This window comes from Nicotiana attenuata, chromosome 10, assembly GCF_001879085.1.
Source record: "Nicotiana attenuata strain UT chromosome 10, NIATTr2, whole genome shotgun sequence".
Classification (NCBI taxonomy): domain Eukaryota; kingdom Viridiplantae; phylum Streptophyta; class Magnoliopsida; order Solanales; family Solanaceae; genus Nicotiana; species Nicotiana attenuata.
This window is the reverse complement of record NC_031998.1, coordinates 4,585,404-4,607,657: the sequence shown is the minus strand read 5'-3', so window position 1 is coordinate 4,607,657 and position 22,254 is coordinate 4,585,404.

The window sequence follows — 22,254 nt, the reverse complement described above, 5'->3', positions numbered from 1 at the left end:
GACCGAGACAATTCACGCCAGCACTGCTAGTACTGAAGAAAATTTTTCCGCATCAAGATGAGGCCAAAGGAAAGTTCTCTCCTAATTGGCAAGGCCCATACATGGTTCACCGGGTTCTAACAAGAGGAGCCCTCATACTCGCAGAGATGGATGGAGAAATTTGGCCAAAGCCAATTAATTCAGATGCAGTCAAACGCTATTATGTGTAATCATTATAATTTCCGTATGATGTAATTTGAACTATGCCTGACCTGATTCCCGTTTAAGAAGGGATACGTAGGCAGCCCTATGGGTTCGGTCATAATTCAATAAAATTTTCATTTCCCCCCAATATTGGAAACTTGGGTAGAATTTTGAGGAAGACCCTCAAAATTCCGAAGCTGACTTTCGCCATTCATCGTGCGCAACCGTCAGAGGCACCAGCCCAGTAAACTGAGGCAGAATTTTGAGGAGGACCCTCAAAATTCTAGAGCAAAAGAGGTCGCAATATCTTGAAACCGCGTCACTGTCGTCGGTTCATCTAAAAGAAAATCGTTTTTTATGTGTTTACATCATATTTTTTAAATGTTATGCATGGCTATTATCAGAATTGCTTTGTTTAGCAACGCTACCCCAATAAGAGCCGAGTAGGACGAGCGAGGTCCACGGGAAGACGAACTAACCTTCCCCCTTGACAAAACTCACGATCTTTCTTTGAATGCAGGCACCCCAAAACATAGAACCATCAGATTCGGTTACATACTCATATTTTGCAGGAGTACAACTCTCAGAATCATCGCTCACTTACAAGTGCTATCCGCACATGACCTCCCCAGCGGCCACAAGGACAACTAACTATCGGCTATCACCTCTCAGCTAAGAGATTTCGTTACTCTTCACCTTTTATTTATTTCATTGCATAAGGCTAATTTTCTGCCTTCCGAGGTTAAGCTCTGCCTCCATCCTGCGTTTCCTTACATTGTATAAGGCTACTTTTCTACCTTCCGAGGTTAAGCTCTACCCCCATCCTGCATTTCCTTGCATTGCATAAGGCTACTTTTCTGTCTTTCGAGACTAAGCACTGTCTCCATCCTGCATTTCCTTGCATTGCATAAGGCTACTTTTTTGCCTTCCGAGACTAAGCACTGTCTCCATCCTGCATTTCCTTGCATTGCATAAGGCTACTTTTCTATCTTCCGAGACTAAGCACTATCTCCATCCTGCATTTCCTTGCGTTGCATAAGGCTACTTTTTTGCCTTTCGAGACTAAGCACTGTCTCCATCCTGTATTCCCTTGCATTGCATAAGGCTACTTTTCTGCTTTCCGAGACTAAGCACTGTCTCCACCCCTGCATTTCCTTGCATTGCATAAGGCTACTTTTCTGCCTTCCGAGACCAAGCTCTGTCTCCATCCTGCATGGCTGAAATATCGCCACCTCTTATTTGCATCGGCTGAAATACCGCCAGCTTTATTTAAATCTTGCATGGCTGAAACATCGCCAATTTTGTTTAAATCCCTCACATCGGCTGAAAGATAGCCAACTGCATTCAAATCGCTACATCGGCTGAAAGACCGCCAGCTTTATTTAAATTTCTGTCGGATGAAATATCGCCATTTATATTTATGCTTCAGAACAGCTGAAATATCGCCAACTTTATTTAATTCTCTATACCGGCTGAAAGATCGCCAGTTTATATTTAAACCTTTGTCGGCTGAAATTATCCCCATTTATATTTATGCTTTACATCGGCTGAAATACCGCCAAATCCTGCATTTCATGGGCTGAAATACCGGCAAACTATCCAAGGGCGTCATTGTTCGGAGGCACCATTGTCATAGCCCGAGAACGCCATGCCGTGTCCCGAGGACCCCGCTTTATATTCTGTACATCATTTTTCAAAGGCATCATGGTTCGGAGGCACCATCATCATAGCCCGTGAACGTCATTTCATAGCCTGCGAATCCTTTATTATACGCTTCATGGCCCAGGACGTCATGGTCTGAGGACGTCATCCTAACCGTCCAAAGACAGCATTCATGGTCCAACGGGAACTTGCATCACGTTTAAATTCTGCACGATATGTTTGTATTACTCATTCGCAGGTACATCAGCTGGCAACGGCCGTCACAGCAGGAGCAATCCCGACGGTTCCCACATCCCATCAGTCCCGGACCATCCTTCCCAACCTAAATATTGCGTCTGTCTCTCTCAAAAACCTCCATCGGCATGTTCCGTCGATGTACCCTGAACTACATATGACCTGATTCCTGTAAGACCAGGGATATGTAGGCAGCTCAGGAACCAGAGCTCGGTCAAAACCTTTGCAAGTCATTTCTCTCGGTCAACATTGGTAAGATGGATGATTTGTTTTATTTACATTTAGATGAAATTATCGTATTTGATTCGCCTAATCAAAAGTACTAAAGATTGATTTTCTAAAATAAATGATAGTACCTAATTTTTTATATTTTATACGGAACCGTGCGAAGCGCGAATAAATTCACTAGTTCATTCTACTAAAATCTAAAACAACAAATGAGAGAATTATTACACGGAAAGAGCAAAACTAAAATAATGTAGACCCTATCTATTAATTATATTTTCAGATTTTGCAGGAGAAATAATAAAATACATAATGCTAGATTTGATCTTAGCCAAAAAGTTGAGAAAGGTATAATAAAATGTATTACACATTCTCAGTTATAATGAAAAATATTCCCTCACTTGACCCAATAACATGTACCTATTCCATTCAAAATGTAGATTGAAATTAAGAATTTAACTATGTAATACATCTGTAAATCCAAATGGTATTTTTTTGCTAATACATCTGTAATAAGAATTTATATATCTAATTACGTAATTATATAAGTGGTAATAAAAAATGGTCTCATACATATACACATGAACATAGATACTTTGAGCACAACTTTATTAGAAGAAAGTGCGAGAATATTTGGGGATTTTCAACTGCTTTGTCGGCACCGCACTCTCGAAATGGTCCGGTATTTATGTAGCTCCTTCCTCGTCGATAGCTCCTTCTGATTCCCAATTGCGCCGATTTCACCGACAAACTATGTGTTCCTATAAGTGTTAAACACTTAACATAAATAAATAAATTGGTTTAGTTCTTCATCCCTATTAAAAGATGAGTATAACATCATATGCCCAAGGCAATCACTCGGGTATAACTCGGCTAATTATAACAACAAATCATTTTAACCACAAAATCTCTTTTTGGAATAGTAAAACTGAATTTCCAACTAAACCTCAAATGATTGACTAACACTTCAATCAACTATGCTTTATTTGTCTACATTTCACAAGTTCGAATATCAATATATAGAGCATTCGTGACATCCTCTCAAATTGTTCCATCAATAAATAGAACTAAAATTGAGTAAAAAAAGTTAGGATTGTTGCAGAAGCCAAATGTATATAGTGTGAGTGAGTCACAACTACTATATAAAAATTATGGCAGCCACCAAATAATAAATAAGACAATAAAGCAACAATAAAAGGAACACCAGAATTTACGAGGTTCGGCTAAATTTGCCTACTTCCTCGGACACAACCAATACTTTATTCCACTCCAAAAATACAAGTGAAATAATACTAAAGAAGAGAAGATACAAATGCCTTAAGAAGATAAGAAGGCAAATGAGAGGTGTGTTTAAATCCTAAACATAGGCCTTCTTTTATTGAAAAAAATTCCCTACCAATTGCCTAAACAACCGATGTGGGATTGAGGATTTTGACATATTCAACAAATCTCCACCTTGGCAAAATTCCACATCTTCAATTTTCTCTCGGTAACAAACTTTGGTTGTGTCTTCATCTTCAATCTTCAGTGTTCAACAATGTTGATCAAATCCAAACAATGTTGAAACTTGATCGCAGTCACCACTGTGAGCACGTGATTTTTGCCCTATGTGAATTATTCCCAAAAATTCAAACAAAATAATTTTCTTTATTTTACAATTTTTTGAATTCTGTGTTATTTTCTGTTAATTGGTGCATTTTATTTGTGCATTTTAAAATATACAAATACACTTGGCATTTGCATTTAGGATTTAGTTTCATATTTTAGGATTAATTAGTAGTTAAGTTATTTTTAAAACAAATACAGAGAAAATAACAAAAATAGTCCGTTTTGCATTTTTAATTGTTAATTGTTGAATTTTTCACGAAATAGATTTTAAGCAATTTTTAGGAATTAATTAGCTTAAGTTCGGAAATAAATTAGGTCTTTATGTTAATTTTGCATTCTTATAAAATTAGAAAAATAAATACAAAACACAAATAAATAAAAATAAAAAAGAAACAATTAAAAGAAGAGGGATTCAAATGGGAGTAAAAGTTGGGCTAAGTCTTGAATTAATCCACCCAGGCCCAATATTTTTCCCAAAACCTCCGCCCAATTCCAGCCCACATCATTCCCAACCCGGTCCAGACCCCCCATACAGAAAACGACATCGTTTGGTCTAATTAAATCCAGACCATCCATCTCCCCAATCCAACGGTCCCTGTTCAGTCAAGAAGATTAGATAAAAATGTCCGAAATTGAGAGATCAGTATTGTCTTCCTCGTATCAATGTAACTCCGCCGGCTCTGCCATACGCTGCCCGCCAAAATTCGCCCCACGGCGGTGGCCGGCGTCCAATAACGCCCAACTTTTCACCAAAGTTTCCTCCCGCCCTCCTCTTTCCATATCTACACTCGAAATCCTCCAAATCCCTGCCAAAATCCCCAAATCCTTGAAACCCTAGGCGCCGCCATCACCGTGCACGGCGGCGCCACCTCCAAACTTCACCAAAAACACACCCCTGAGTCTCCTCCACCCCTTCATCCCAAATCTGCAACCATTGGCTTTCGAATATCAACCAAACGTTTCGAAAGTTAAATCGAAATTTCCGGCAAAACCCTAGTTCACCCAAACCACTCCAAATTCATACCACACGACCCCCTCACTCCCCTCGTGAGGAATTCACCGTCATTGATGTTCAAGTCACACCCAAGACACTCAAATTTTAAATCAAAGAGGCGATATGAATGTGCGAGTCAAGCCGTGAGTCCTCCTTTTCTTTTTTTATGTTCTTCTGATTAACGAGTGTCTCTCATATTTTTCTGATTAGTTCTGAAATTTGCTTCAGTGTTGATTTGATTTGTTTTCTTTTTGTTTAATTTTGGCCTGATAATTTATTCGTTTAGTTGTGATCTAGGGCCTTAAAATCAGTGTTAAGCATGTTCCAGTTTTTAGTTTAAATTTTGATTATTAGTCTTAATTGTTAATTGATTTAGTAATTGTTTCTTTTAGCTTAAGTATTGATTCTGGTAGTTTTGATTGGTCTTATGATTTTCTTTTAGATCTAGTAAATCGTTTCCCTTCATTTCAGTCTTACTTCTATAGGATTAAGTGATCTCTAAGTAGTCCTGTTGAATATTGTTTGATCTTTGTCATTTTGTGTTAGTAATTCCTCTATTCCAGTTTAATTTTGATCAATTTTAGGGAGTGTTTGGTTGTAGTTGATAAGTTTCACATAGGATAAAAGGGTCTGAAAAACATAGTAATTTCAAATGAGTCCAAGGGCATTTTGGGTAACTAGTAAGGGACGGGAATGCTGTAGAATTAGTTAGAATTTCCTAGATCTTTCTAGAATAGGGCTTAGTTCAGATTTTAGTAAATTTAGGATAGTAACTTGAGGCACAAGTTAGAAAATAAAGGCCTGAATGAATGAAAACTGAAAATAAAGAGGGACCAAAAAAGGAAAACAGAAATTTTGAGAGCTGCCCCTCATTTTGCCTATAAAATGGCACTCCCATGCCTTGAAACAAAAGTTTTGGGAGCTCAAAAATTTCCCCCAAAAAGGTCTCCCTAGTTTTCAGATCTAGTTTTGAAATTCAGCATTCAAAAAGATAAAAACAAACAGAAAATACAATAAAAAATCCAAAAACAACACTATTTCATTGCCTTCCTTAGGTTATTTTCCAAATTCCAGCTTTAATTCAGTCTTCTAGTTCATTTCAAAACCAAAAATAGTTCAAATTCTCTGTTTCTGTTCAATGTTTGATGTCTGAAAGTAATTGGAGTCATTTGAGCACTGTTGATTAGTTAATTAGAGTCAACTGAGGGTTATTCGTTGGGTATATTGATTCCCTGGGTTATTTCTGGCTATCTGGTGCTGTTGTGGGCTGATTTATTGAGTTTGCTTGGTTTTTCAACTCATTTCTGAACTGCTGAATCTGTGCTGGACTGTCATTACTCGTTCATTGACTGTTGCTGGGGTTTTAAATTGGTTTCTGAGTTGCTGCTGAAGTTGTTACTGCTGCTAACCTCTCCTCTTTCTATTTCAATTCAAATTCCAGGTACACTCCTTAAATTGATGTAATTCTGAGTTGAAGCTGAAATGAAACCCATTCACTCGTTTGGATCATGTTTGTCAACACTTAGGCATATGTTGATTGTTATGTGGTTGCTTAATCTAGCTTTACATTTGTTGAACTAGGACTGTTTAATTAGGTGTATCTCTACTGATTTGTACTGTTTAAACTAGTATTAGACTGTCATGGACTGATTTAACTTGTAGTTATTTAGCGATAACTTTAGTATAGCTAACACTCATTTTACTTTAATATTTTTTGTTAAAAGTTTAGAAATCCGACAGTTTAAGTGTGTGATGGACACGTCCAGTTTAATTTTGTGCTAAACATGCATCTCGAGCATTTTTTTGTACTACACTAATCAACATCAGCAAACTTGTTATTGAGGTCAACTCCTTAGGCTCATCGAGTTCATTGCTTCAGCATAAGCATTAATAGTTTTAGGTTGGTAGTTAATGTCAGCAATTTGGCTTTAAATCAAGTAGGCCTCATCAGCTCACCAACCGGAAATCAACACTCTAGCGAGAATGAGCAACAGTAGGGAGTTTGAAGCTTAAACTGGTTTGCAACACGTTTAGGATCACGTTAATGTGTAATTTCAATTTATTGTCTGGAAACCTTTGAGTTAATGTTAATTGTTAATTGATTTTAGTATGTAAATTCAGCAGGGTGTTGTTATCAACTGATTCATGTTTCAGTGTAGTATAAAGATCTGAGCTTACTAGCCTAGCTCACGTGCTTGAAGTTCGATTCCTTTAATGCACGGGCCCATGTCCAGTTACAACTCCCATACGTTTGGGCCTGGGCCAGAGGTTTTGACGAACTATCCTGACTCGTGTGGGCTCGGGTACATTTTATCCTTGTTGGGCTTATCTTGGAGCCCAATGGCTGGACTGTGGTGCAAAATTATCATTTGGTCCAATAACAAATTAATTAGGACTTTTCCTTTCATTATTAGAGACAAAATTAAAATAGAAAATTATAGATTGCTTTAGGATTGCCTTTTAATAATAAAATGAGATGAGCCTCGCTAAACAAAACAAACAAATTGCGGGGCCCTCAATAAATGTTTAGACTTCGGGATGGGCCGTTCAGCGAATTTCACGGCCTTCCCCAAAGATAATAACGCGTTAGTCACTTTAGGCGCGTTTTTAATAATCTTATCTTCTTAAATACGGTGCACATTTATGTGACCCAAATCCAAATTTCAACGAAGTCGAAATGTGTCAAAAATTGCGGGTGCATTTATGTGACGCTATTCGAGACATGTTTTCACGACGTTGCAATTCTCTTAAAATAATAATAATAAAACGTTTCAAAGTTAAAAACACATAAATCAAAACATGTACTAAAATCAAATAAATAAGCCAAATATGACAGTTGAGCGACCGTGCTAGAACCACGGAACCCGGGAATGCCTAACACCTTCTCCCGGGTTAACAGAATTCCTTACTCGGATTTCTTGTTCGCGGACTGTTAACAGAGTCATAATTTCCTCGGTTCGGGATTCTAAACCGGTGACTTGGGACACCATAAATCTCCCAAGTGGCGACTCTGACTCTTTCTAATAAATGAATCCCGTTCCGATTGTCCTTTAAGTGGAAAAACTCCTTTATGCCCTTGCGGGTGTAGTGTAAAAAGGAGGTGTGACAGCTCTGGCGACTCTGCTGGGGATAAGAACCCAGAACTTTGGTTCAGGGTTCAGAATTCGAGCTTAGAATAATTGTTATGTTTGGCTTTATCTGATTTTCCTACATGTTTTCCTGCTAAATGTGCTAAATGCTTTACCGCTTTGATATTATTTGAACTGTATATAAACTATGCCGAAACTCTTCTCTTCTCACCTCCGGGGATGTGCTTACTGGTTGAGACTCCCTATTCTGTTAGTGTCATACCTTGAAATAAGAAAGAGGCCGGACAAGTTACTAAGCCGAACGATCTCGCGGGTCCCCGGTACGTAGCCCCCTCCTCGGCTCGAGTTGTCCGCTCGGGTACACAGTCTAGAACATATACACAGGTTTTGAACCTAGAATAACTTGACTTCATGCCGGATCCCCAGTAGGAACGCTTATTTGCATCACATGCATATGACTTAGGGGACTCAACACAGGGGTTGGGTCCGTCTAGGACAGGTAACCTGAAATGAAAAGACCATCCCGATGCATCTTACGTGTTGCGTGTACATTTATTTGTCTCGGACCCGCATGCTGACCGGCTTTGAATATCTGGAAAAGTTGGAAAAACAGAGAAATAGCAATGTAGAGAGTTAATTACCTATTTTAGAAAACCCAATGTCCAAATAGTGCCGAAATTCTGCCGGATTTTTGAGAAAATAAGAGAAGTGTTTGTGGCCAATGGAAAAGAAAAACAAAAATGTTTTTATTTTTTAAATAGTTTATTATTTGCCAATGAAAAGGAAAAACAAAAGAGTTTTATTCTCAAGTAGTTTGTTGAAAGAGAAAAAAAGAGTTTTGTTTTTGAAAATAGTTAGTTTTATTGCCCGAACTACGCTGGTTTGATTCTCACCGGATGTGAGATACGTAGGCAACCCTCATCGGGCCCAACCACCCTTTTGCAAAAAAATAGCCAAAAATACCAAAATTAATATTCGTCATAAATAAGTCGGGTGATGCCATTCTTGTTTTAAAAATAAGCCGAATGTTCAAAAGGGCGCCGGAAGGCTATTTTTGCAAGAACAGCCACCTTGTGTCATTTTCGGTGGTTAGCAAGCACAGCCTTAAAATCTTCTTTCCCGAAGTGTTGAAAGTCCGTATCCGCAAAGCCGGAGTCTAGTTGTGAAATAAACATTGATGAAAAATCGAAAATTCCCAAAAACTGTTTCTTTACTTCTCGCATTTATTTTGCAAGAACTACACTTGGTCTGATTCATGCGGGGTCATGATACGTAGGCAATCTTCATAGGGTTCGACCATAACCAAAAGAAAAAAAAGGAAAAAAAGGGGAAACAAAAGAGAGGAAAAACAATGAAAAGGCAAAAAGAAAAGAAAAGAGCGGAAAAACAAGAAAGGGAGAAGGAACAAGAGAAGACAAAGGCAAGAGTCAAAAGAAGAAAAAATAAAAGAAAAGAAGAAAAACAAAGAGAAAGTTTGCAATTGGAAATAAGGAAAAGGCCGGGATGACGCATGCGACCGATCAAAAGCAGAATAGGAACTGTTAACTGCCTAGGTGCATTCATTCCCCAAATGTGCGGGTACCAATATGTTAAATGCCCTAACGCTAACGTGATGGTTTCATTTTGTCACACATAGCAGAAAGGTGGTTGGTTTATGGTGGTAACTCTTCTCTACAAACACAAGGGCAAAAGGCAATGGCAGAGAACAACAGAGCTGAGTTGGGTGAACAAGACAACGGGTTGGTAGAAGAGGTAAAGATGTTGAGACAATATGTGGCAGACATGTATCGGGCCTGGATGACTGGGAAAGCACCACCCCCGCCACCACCCAGCTTCCTAGACGCTGTCCTTACCCAAACTCCGGACTTCACGCCAGGCGATCCTCCACACTCTCCATATTTACCCGCTTATCACAGCTTTCCCAGCCGCCCTAGTAGCTCCATCACTCTTCGTCCAACCATCTTTTCCCAAAGGTGCCCTCCGATCACATCCACTGTTCTCGAAGATGAACACCCGCCCAAAGCTCATAACGCCCAATATTACCCCTCTGAGGTTGCTCACAAGGTTCCCAACTCGCACAAGCAGGGCCCATGGGATGAGCCTCATGTTGAAAATGGAAAATTCACAGGAAGAGAAGGGTTAGACGGGGTACCCAGGAAGCTGAAAAGCATAGAACAGTCCTTAAGGGACAGGCAAGGAATGAGGGATCAGGGTAGCATGGATTACAAAGAACCTTCTGTGTCTTCTGACATTCGCCTACCCATGGGGTTTAAAATACCAAAATTCAGCTTGTATGATGGGTTTGGGGATCCGGTAGCCCACCTGAAGGTTTAGTGCAATAAAATGGGAAGCGTGGGAGAGAAAGATGACTTGATGATGGCATATTTCAGTGAGAGCCTAACTGGGGCAGCTTTGGACTGGCATAATCGTCAGAATGTTGATAAGTGGCCTACATTGGGTGACATGGCTCAAGACTTTGTCCGATACTTTCAATGCAAATCAAGCGTTATCCCAGACCGCTTCTCCCTATCTAAGATGGAAAGAAGCCGGAGGAAAGCTTTAGGGAGTTTGGGCTCAGATGGAGGGAGCAAGTCGCTCGAGTCAATACCCCGATTAGTGAAGAAGAAATGGTTGAACTTTTCCTACAAGCCCAGGGGGCCACCTATTTCAAACATTGGATCCCGGCCGTGGTTAGACCTTTCAATGAGGTGTTAAGAATGTAGGAGTTAGTAGACGAGGGAATCAAGTCAGGCAAGATCATGAGTTGGTCGAAAGACATTCCGAATATCCCAGCAAGCTTGGGTGTGGGAGGGGGAAGCAGAAACGATGATCCGATGAGTTTTCCTGATCAACACTCCCAGCCCCGACACCGTTCCCGTGGATATCCTTGTACACCAGGTGACCTTTCCCAATGCTACTTCTCTCCACAGAATTCCCAGAGTCATACACCACTTTTCCGGTACCCGGCTCCGCAAAATGCTTATTTACCCCCACGAGCCTGCCAGGAACCCCCTGGATCAGGTTTCCGACCCAATCAAGCATGTAGGGATGAGAGGTTACGGAAGAAGGAAACTTTCACCCCTTGGGAGAGTCATATGCAAATTTGTTTGAGAAACTAAAGCATTATAACTTGATTGCACCTATTCCTCTGAATCATGTGGACAAGCGTGCAAGAAGCTTTGACCCTTCTAAAAGGTGTGAATACCATTCCAACGCCCAGGGGCACGATGTCGAAAGTTGCCGGGATTTGAAAAGAGAGATAGAAAGAATGATGCAGAGGGGGATAATTGTGGTCCAGGACAGTGCCACCCAGAACATTGCATAGAATCCTTTACCTGCACATGATGATGCACATTTTGTGGGGAAGATTCATGGTGACAGGGAGCATGCGAAACCCCTTGGGAACTTGTTGATTAAAGTTGATAATGGTCTTGGCAATATTGATGCGAAACTCAATGGCTAAGATGTCGTGCCTTGTGATTGGGAAGACGCTCCATTGCTTGGTCAATCGGAGAAGAGCTTGGTGGCTTAGGTTGTTGTCATTTCTGTTGTCCGGTTTATTTCAGGGTTGTAATCCGGATATTGTCTTGTGACTCAAACCCTTCTATCCTTTCATTATGTCTAGTTCTTTTAGTCCTTCAGTGTTATCTAGGTTTGTTTTAGGATTGTACCCCAGTTTATGTAGTTTGTTTTGTTGTTTAAACTCTTTCACCGTTTGTCTAATGCAATTCTCTGTTTTCGGCCATTTCTAGTCATTTTTGTTTAGTTCTTTTCTTCTTCTTCTTCTTCTTCTTCCTTTTACAATTCTTTTCATGCTGATTCTAGTAACATGACATGCATGCATAATTCTCAGCCTGGTTTTTAAAAGTCAGTTTAGTAATGAAGCAATGAAACAATGTTAAAGATGTAAGGACATTCTAGGGAAATAAGTAAAGGCATTTTGAGATCACTTCAAGCCCAAATCAAGTGAAACTGGGGGCAGATAGAACATAAAGAAATATTGTTGAAATGCATCATGCCGCATCGGTTTGAAGCTAAAGGCAAGTTTGCCCCAAGTCTACAGGGACCGTTCGTGGTACCGAGATTGTTGTCCAATGGTGCTAGGTAATTGACAAATACAGAAGGCAAATATGTGAATCAATCAAAAGGTGTTATGTGTGTTTTCCTCAGCTTGTTTAACTGTGTAGTTTGTACTTGGCATGTTTTGGAGATTGGAATGACGAAAGCATTTTATTCTGCTATCCAAACACTTTATCCTTTGTTACCCCTTTGAGCCTCGGTTATTTTCTTACATACCTCTCTTTCAGAATCAATAATAAAACTCGTAAGCCCGAGCGGGGAAAGTAAGTGGAGAAACAAGAGAAAAACAGTGAAAAAGAAGAGAAAGGAAAAAAAGAGAAAAGAAAAAGAAAAGAAAAGAAAAGGAAAAAGAAGAGAAAGGAAAAAAAAGAGAAAAGAAAAAGCAAAGAAAAGAAAAGAGAAGGAAAAGAAAAGAATGAAAAGAAAGGAAAAGAAAGGACAGACCGCAACAACAAAAGTAGTTGCCTGAACTACGTTTGACTTGATCCAGAAAGGGTACGTAGGCAGCCTCTCTCTGAGGTTCAATCACAACGAAATAAAAGTCCAAAAGTCCCCAAGAAAGAAACTGGGGTAGAAGTTGTGGTCGTCGTAAGAAATCTGATTCCGAAAATTGTAATTTTGAACCCATGTCGAATTGTTTTGAGCCTTTGATACCCTTCTTTCTGTCCCTATCCAAAAGCCTGCATTACGGTCCAAAGAAAGACCTTCTGATTAGTCTTCAAGAAATGCCGAGTCAAGCAAGCAGAGGTGAACCGTATCAGGGGCAACACTCTGGTCCAAACGAAGGAAATGAAGAATGAGAGAGTCTTGTTGATGAGAACCCTCACGCGTACCCCAAGGCGATGAAAGTTGAGAGAAATCAAAAATGAGAGAGTCTTATTGGTGAAAAACTTCACGGGCACCATAAGGCGACGCTGAATTGAGAGAAGAACCAAAATGAGAGAGGCTTGATGGTGAAAACCCTACGGGCACCACAAGTCGAATAAGGATGGTGAATCAGATCGGGCAAGCGGAGCATTGAAGCCCAGTTTCACAGAAAAAAGGTACAACAAGAGCTGAACATCAGATTTGTTAAACAAAGTAGGCTGCAGGTGCATGTCAAGGTCGCTAGAGTCGGTATCCACATCTGATGGGTTGCTACTCTGTAGGTTTCTTGTTAGGAATCATCTCTTTCCATTATCCTTTACTCTATTCCTCCCACCTTGTTTTACTCTCTCTTCCTGGGTCTATTATTCAAAACAAGTGAGAAATGACTTCAAAATCTGCCACCAAGCTTTCCAATTAAACAAAACGGGATCTAGTGAACACATCAAGGCGTCAAGTCAGGAGAAAACAGCAGGCACAATGAGTTGGCCACAATCAACATGCTTTGGGATTCGTGTGAAATACAAGGGCGTGGTACGTATCAATTGAGGAACAATGCAACAGATGGAGGATGTTTGGTGAACGAATCAGAGATATTTGCTGCATTAAGGGTAACAAAGAAAAGGGGTTAGAAAGATCTCCAAGTGGGAATCAGTTATCATGGTGAGTGAAGGAACAATAAGCTCAAGGACGAAGCCAGTGGTTAAGTCAAGAAAGAACATCATATACACGAAGTGGGGACAATAGACATGCTGTGAGATTCATATGAAATATAAGGGTTGGGGAGATGACAGTTCATGCAATGCAACAAATGGAGGATATCGGGCCACCCTCAAAGTTCAAGGCCACAAACCAACCACCACATTTTAAACTCACAGGTTTTCTTTGTTCGAAACAGGAACAAAGTAGCGCAAGAAAGTTGGAAGAAAAGAGAAGAAAAGAAAGAAAAGAAAAGGGAAGAAGAGGAGAGCCGACAAAAAGGAAGTTTCTCAAATCTTTGCCCTTGCCTGTCTTGTTAGCATGTACAAAATGTTGCCATTGCTTTTCACATTTTTTCCTCCTAGGATAAAAGGCCTAGTCTGATGGATTTTTCTCCAAATCAAAATCTTAGTCTGATGAATCTTTCTCCTAAGATAGACGACCTAGTCTGATGAACTCTCTCCTAGGATCAAAATCTTAGTTTGACGAATCTTTCTCCTAAGATACAAAATCTTAGTCTGATGAATTTTTCTCCTAAGATAGTAAACCTAGTCTGATGAATCTTCTCCTAGGATCAAAATCTTAGTCTGACGAATCTTTCTCCTAAGATAGAAAATCTTAGTCTGATGAATCTTTATCCTAAGATAACAAAGGAAAACCCTAGTCTGAGGAACCGTCTCCTAGGATCAACATCTTAGTCTGATGAATCTTTCTCCTAAGATAGCAAAAAACCCTAGTCTGAGGAACCGTATCCTAGGATAAACATCTTAGTCTGATGAATCTTTCTCCTAAGATACAAAAAAAATCTTAGTCTGATGAATCTTTCTCCTGAGATAGCAAAGACATAGTCTGATGAATCTTCTCCTAGGATCTAAATCTTAGTCTGATGAAACTTTCTCCTAAGATAGCCAAAATGGACCTAGTCTGATGACTTTTCTCCTAGGATCTAAATCTTAGTCTGATGAAACTTTCTCCTAAGATAACCAAAAATGGACCTAGTCTGATGAATCTTCTCCTAGGATCTAAATCTTAGTCTGATGAAACTTTCTCCTAAGATAGCCAAAATGGACCTAGTCTGATGACTTTTCTCCTAGGATCTAAATCTTACCTAAGATAGCCAAAATGGACCTAGTCTGATGACTTTTCTCCTAGGATCTAAATCTTAGTCTGATGAAACTTTCTCCTAAGATAACCAAAAATGGACCTAGTCTGATGAATCTTCTCCTAGGATCTAAATCTTAGTCTGATGAAACTTTCTCCTAAGATAGCCAAAATGGACCTAGTCTGATGACTTTTCTCCTAGGATCTAAATCTTACCTAAGATAGCCAAAATGGACCTAGTCTGATGACTTTTCTCCTAGGATCTAAATCTTAGTCTGATGAAACTTTCTCCTAAGATAACCAAAAATGGACCTAGTCTGATGAATTTTCTCCTAGGATCAAAATCTTAGTCTGATGAAACTTTCTCCTAAGATAACAAGATAACAAAAACCTAGTCCGATGAATTTTCTCCTAGGGTCTGCATCTTAGTTTGATGAATCTTTCTCCTAAGATAACAGTAAACCTAGTATGATGAATTGTCTCCTAGGATAAAAATCTTAGTCAAATAATTTTACTCACAGGAGATGCACATGCCAATCAAGTCTTTAGTTTTTCTCTCACCATCGTATCAATAGCTTAGGTAACAACTCACAAGTCTGCCCAGCCACCAAACTGGGGCAGAAAATTTTCTTTGTTTGTCTATTTTGTTGCAGTCAGGAGCCCACCTGGAGAACAAGGAATACTTTTCAAGTTCAGCAATCAGGAGCCCACCTGGAGAACAAGGGAATACTTTTCAAGTTCAGCAGTCAGGAGCCCACCTGGAGAACAAGGGAATACTTTTCAAGCGTCAACAGTCAGGAGCCCGCCTGAAGAATAGAGGCACATATTTCAAATTTCAGCAGTCAAGCATCACTCAGTGGAATGGCAAAACATCGCCAATCACAATGCAAGGCAACAACGCAAGAATTCCATCGGAAGAATACAAGTTCAAGGCAACACAAGAGCAAGTTTGAAGGCATAGATAGGACTTTTCTGTAATTCATAGATCATAGCGTAGGCTAGCTTCTTTTTTATGTCAACACGGTGTAATAAGGAGGTCAGCGAGCAGTAGCAGCAGCAACAGCAGTGAAATCACAGCTCCTGGTAGTCCCAGCTACCAAACCTTCCTGAACAACACTGACCTGATTCCTTTTTAGCCAAGGATATGTAGGCAACCTTTGAAGCAGGGTTCGGTCAGACGGTTTTCAAAAATGCTTCACACGGAATATTCGAACGGGCAAAAATCGCTCGTATCCGCTCACTTATCTTTGCTGAGAACTCTGCGTGTTCCCGAGCAAAGAGGGGCAGCTGTGAGCACGTGATTTTTGCCCTATGTGAATTATTCCCAAAAATTCAAACAAAATGATTTTCTTTATTTTACAATTTTTTAAATTCTGTGTTATTTTCTGTTAATTGGTGCATTTTAAAATATAAAAATACACTTGGCATTTGCATTTAGGATTTAATTTCATATTTTAGGATTAATTAGTAGTTAAGTTATTTTTAAAACAAATACAGAGAAAATAACAAAAATAGTCCGTTTTGCATTTTTAATTGTTAGTTGTTGAATTTGTCACGAAATAGATTTTAATCAATTTTTAGGAATTAATTAGCTTAAGTTATAAAATAAATTAGGTCTTTATGTTAATTTTGCATTCTTATAAAATCAGAAAAATAAATACAAAACACAAATAAATAAAAATAAAAAAGAAACAATTAAAAGAAGAGGGATTCAAATGGGAGTAAAAGTTGGGCTAAGTCTTGAATTAATCCACCCATGCCCAATATTTTTCCCAAAACCTCCGCCCATATTCCAGCCCACATCATTCCCAACCCGGTCCAGACCCCCCACACACAAAACGATGTCGTTTGGTCTAATTAAATCCAGACCATCCATCTCCCCAATCCAACGGTCCCTGTTCAGTCAAGAAGATTAGATAAAAATGTCCGAAAATTGAAAGATCAGTATTGTCTTCCTCGTATCAGTGTAACTCCGCCGGCTCCGCCATATGTCGCCCGCCGGAATTCGCCCCACGACGGCGGCCGGCGTCCAATAACGCCCAACTTTTCACCAAAGTTTCCTCCCGCCCTCCTCTTTCCATATCTACACTCGAAATCCTCCAAATCCCTGCCAAAATCCCCAAATCCTTGAATCTCTAGGCGGCGCCACCTCCAAACTTCACCCAAAACACACCCCTGAGTCTCCTCCACCCCTTCATCCCAAATCTGCAACCATTGGCTTTCGAATATCAACCAAACGTTTCGAAAGTTAAATCGAAATTTCCGGCAAAACCCTAGTTCACCCAAACCACTCCAAATTCATACCACACGACCCCCTCACTCCCCTCGTGAGGAATTCACCGTCATTGATGTTCAAGTCACGCCCAAGACGCTCAAATTCTAAATCAAAGAGGCGATATGAATGTGCGAGTCAAGTCGTGAGTCCTCCTTTTCTTTTTTTATGTTCTTCTGATTAACGAGTGTCTCTCATATTTTTCTGATTAGTTCTGAAATTTGCTTCGGTGTTGATTTGATTTGTTTTCTTTTTGTTTAAGTTTGGCCTGATAATTTGTTCGTTTAGTTGTGATCTAGGGCCTTTAAAATCAGTGTTAAGCATGTTCCAGTTTTTAGTTTAAATTTCGATTATTAGTCTTAATTGTTAATTGATTTAGTAATTGTTTCTTTTAGATTAAGTATTGATTCTGGTAGTTTTGATTGATCTTATGATTTTCTTTTAGATCTAGTAAATCGTTTCCCTTCATTTCAGTCTTACTCCTATAGGATTAAGTGATCTCTAAGTAGTCCTGTTGAATATTGTTTGATCTTTGTCATTTTGTGTTAGTAATTCCTCTATTCCAGTTTAATTTCGATCAATTTTAGGGAGTGTTTGGTTGTAGTTGATAAGAGTCCAAGGGCATTTTGGGTAACTAGTAAGGGGCGGGAATGCTGTGGAATTAGTTAGAATTTCCTATATCTTTCTAGAATAGGGCTTAGTTCAGATTTTAGTAAATTTAGGATAGTAACTTGAGGCACAAGTTAGAAAATAAAGGCCTGAATGAATGAAAACTGAAAATAAAGAGGGACCAAAAAAGGAAAACAGAAATTTTGAGAGCTGCCCCTCATTTTGCCTATAAAATGGCACTCCCATGCCTGGAAAAGAAAAAGGAGTTTTGGGGAGCTCAAAAATTTCCCCCAAAAAGCTCTCCCTAGTTTTCAGATCTAGTTTTGAAATTCAGCATTCAAAAAAAAAAAAAACAAAACAAACAGAAAATACAATAAAAAATCCAAAAACAACACTGTTTCATTGCCTTCCTTAGGTTATTTTCCAAATTCCAGCTTTGATTCAGTCTCCTAGTTCATTTCAAAACCAAAAATAGTTCGAATTCTCTGTTTCTGTTCAATGTTTGAAATCTGAAAGTTTTTGGGAGCCATCTAACCCCCCCCCCGTGCTCTCTCTACNTCTGAGTTGCTGCTGAAGTTGTTACTGCTGCTAACCTCTCCTCTTTCTATTTCAATTCAAATTCCAGGTACACTCCTTAAATTGATGTAATTCTGAGTTGAAGCTGAAATGAAACCCATTCACTCGTTTGGATCATGTCTGTCAACACTTAGGCATATGTTGATTGTTATGTGGTTGCTTAATCTAGCTTTACATTTGTTGAACTAGGACTGTTTAATTAGGCGTATCTCTACTGATTTGTACTGTTTAAACTCGTATTAGACTGTCATGGACTGATTTAACTTGTAGTTATTTAGCGATAACTTTAGTATAGCTAACACTCATCTTAGTTTAATATTTTTTTGTTAAAAGTTTAGAAATCCGACAGTTTAAGTGTGTGATGGACACGTCCAGTTTAATTTTGTGCTAAACATGCATCTCGAGCATTTTTTTGTATTACACTAATCAACATCAGCAAACTTGTTATTGAGGTCAACTCCTTAGGCTCATCGAGTTCACTGCTTCAGCATAAGCATTAATAGTTTTAGGTTGGTAGTTAATGTCAGCAATTTGGCTTTAAATCAAGTAGGCCTCATCAGCTCACCAACCGGAAATCAACACTCTAGCGAGAATGAGCAACACTAGGGAGTTTGAAGCTTAAACTGGTTTGCAACGCGTTTAGGATCACGTTAATGTGTAATTTCAATTTATTGTCCGGAAACCTTTGAGTTAATGTTAATTGTTAATTGATTTTAGTATGTAAAATCAGCAGGGTGTTGTTATCAATTGATTCGTGTTTCAGTGTAGTATAAAGATCTGAGCTTACTAGCCTAGCTCACGTGCTTGAAGTTCGATTCCTTTAATGCACGGGCCCATGTCCAGTTACAACTCCCTTACGTTTGGGCCTGGGCCAGAGGTTTTGACGAACTAGCCTGACTCGTGTGGGCTCGGGTACATTTTATCCTTGTTGGGCTTATCTTGGAGCCCAATGGCTGGACTGTGGTGCAGAATTATCATTTGGTCCAATAACAAATTAATTAGGACTTTTCCTTTCATTATTAGAGACAAAATTAAAATAGAAAATTATAGATTGCTTTAGGTTTGCCTTTTAATAATAAAATGAGATGAGCCTCGCTAAACAAATCAAACAAATTGCGGGGCCCTCGATAAATGTTTAGACTTCGGGATGGGCCGTTCAGCGAATTTCACGGCCTTCCCCAAAGATAATAACACGTTAGTCACTTTAGGCGCATTTTTAATAATCTTACCTTCTTAAATACGGGTGCACATTTATGTGAACCAAATCCAAATCTCAACAAAGTCGAAATGTGTCAAAAATTGCGGGTGCATTTATGTGACGCGATTCGAGACATGTTTTCACGACGTTGCAATTCTCTTAAAATAATAATAATAAAGCGGTTCAAAGTTAAAAATGCATAAATCAAAACATGTACTAAAATCAAATAAATAAGCCAAATATGACAGTTGAGCGACCGTGCTAGAACCACGGAACCCGGGAATGCCTAACACCTTCTCCCGAGTTAACAGAATTCCTTACTCGGATTTTGATTCGCGGACTGTTAACAGAGTCATAATTTCCTCGGTTCAGGATTCTAAACCGGTGACTTGGGACACCATAAATCTCCCAAGTGGCGACTCTGACTCTTTTTAATAAATGAATCCCGTTCCGATTGTCCTTTAAGTGGAAAAACTCCTTTATGCCCTTGCGGGTGTAGTGTAAAAAGGAGGTGTGACAACCACTTTTGTCAGCATATCAGCAGGATTCTCTATAGTATGAATTTTCTTCACCGTGACTCCACATTCTTCTATGATTTTTTCGTACGAAATGATACCGAACATCAATGTTCTTCATCCTTGCATGATAAACTTGGTTCTTTGCTAATTGAATAGCACTTTGAGTATCACAAAAAATTGTGATACTTTTTTGTTCAACACCAAGTTCCTTTAGCAATCCTTGAAGCCAAATTGCCTCCTTTACAGCCTCTGTAATAGCCATGTACTCTGCCTCTGTATTAGACAAAGCAATTGTTGACTGCAAAGTAGACTTCCAACTAACTAGTGCCTTTGCAAAAGTAAACACATAATCAGTAGTTGATCTTCGTTTGTCCAGATCACCCGCAAAATCTGAGTCACAATGTCCAACTATAGACTGATTGCATTAGTATTATGAATATACCGTAGAATCCACTTCACAGCTTGCCAATGCTCCTTTCCTGGATTATGCATATATCTGCTAATAACTCCAACAGCTTGTGAAATGTCTGGTCTCGTACAGACCATTGCATACATCAAGCTACCAACAGCATTTGCGTATGGTACCTTTGACATATACTCTCGTTCAGCTTCATCCTTTGGCGACATAATAGTACTTAGCTTAAAATGGGGAGCAAGTGGAGTACTAACTGGCTTAGTCTTCTCATCTATGCCAAAACGTTGTAGTACTCTTTTCAAATATTCTTTCTGAGATAAGCAGAGTTTCTTTGAACGTCTATCTCTTATTATCTCCATGCCAAGAATTTTCTGCCTCACCCAGATCCTTCATCTCGAACTCCTTCTTCAGTTGAATCTTCAACTTATCAATTTCTTCTAAATTCTTGGAAGCTATCAACATATCATCAACATATAGGAGAAGATATATAAAGGAACCATCTTCAAGCTTGCGCAAATACACACAATGATCGTATTTGCTTCTCTTGTACCCTTGCCGCAACATAAACTTGTCAAATCGCTTGTACCATTGTCTAGAAGATTGTTTCAATCCGTACAACGATTTTTCAAGTTTGCACACCATATTTTCTTTTCCAGCAACTTTGAATCCTTCTGGCTGAGTCATGTAGATTTCCTCCTCCAAGTTTCCATGTAAAAACATAGTTTTTACATCCATCTGAACTTGTTCCAAATCCAACTGTGCTACCAAAGCCAACATAATTCTAATGGAAACTTGGAGGAAACACTTCATTGTAATCAATTCCCTCCTTTTGAGCATATCCTTTGGCCACCAATCTTGCTTTGTAGTGAACATCTACTTGGTTAGGAAATCCTTCCTTCTTTGCAAATACACATTTGCACCCAATTGCTTTCTTTCCCTTCGGGAGATTGGCCAATCTCTATGTATGATTTTGATGAAGGGACTGTATTTCATCATTCTTGGCAATCCTCCACTTATCTTCTTCTGAACTTTGGACTGCATCTTTATAAGTGGTAGGAACATCATCAGCTACAATTGAGGTTGCACAAGCAACCGTCTCTATGAGACGAACAGGTTTGCTATTGATTCAAGTTATTGTTAAGGTTTCTGAGTTGGAATCTCCTCTACTGGCTCTTCTTCCGGAGGATAATCTTCATTTGTTTCTTCCTCTGCTTCTTGTGTAGGAAAAATAAATTTTCCCTCAAACTCCACCTGCTTAGAAGCTCCTTCATTTTGTTTGGTATCTTTTGTTGCCTTATTTACCATAGCAGATTCATCAAAGGTAACATCCCTGTTGAATATTACTCTCTTTGTCATAGGACATCATAAGCGATATCCTTTGACTCCAGAAGCAATTCCCAAAAAAATAGCCTTCTTTGCCCTTGGATCCAATTTTGACTCTGTCACATGATAATATGCAGTTGAGCCAAACACGTGCAAAGAGTCATAATCTATAGTAGGCTTTCCATACCATTTTTCAAATGGTGTCTTGCCATCAATAGCAGAAGATGGTAGACAATTAATGTGGTGGTATGCATATGTAATTGCCTCAGCCCAAAATTCTTTGCCCATGCCAGCATTGGACAACATACACCGTACCTTCTCCAGCAAGGTCCGGTTCATACGTTCTGCCTCTCCATTCTGTTGTGGTGTATGTCTTATAGTGAAGTGTCGGACGATGCCATCATTTTCACAGACCTTATTGAAATGATCATTTTGTACTCACCTCCATTGTATGTGCGAATACACTTGATCCTCCTGTCTATTTGATTCTCCACCATCGTCTTCCATTTGAGAAAAATTCCCAACACTTCATCTTTGCTCTTCATTGTATACACCCACACTCTTTAGGAAAAATCATCAACAAAGGTTACAAAATAGTTCGTCC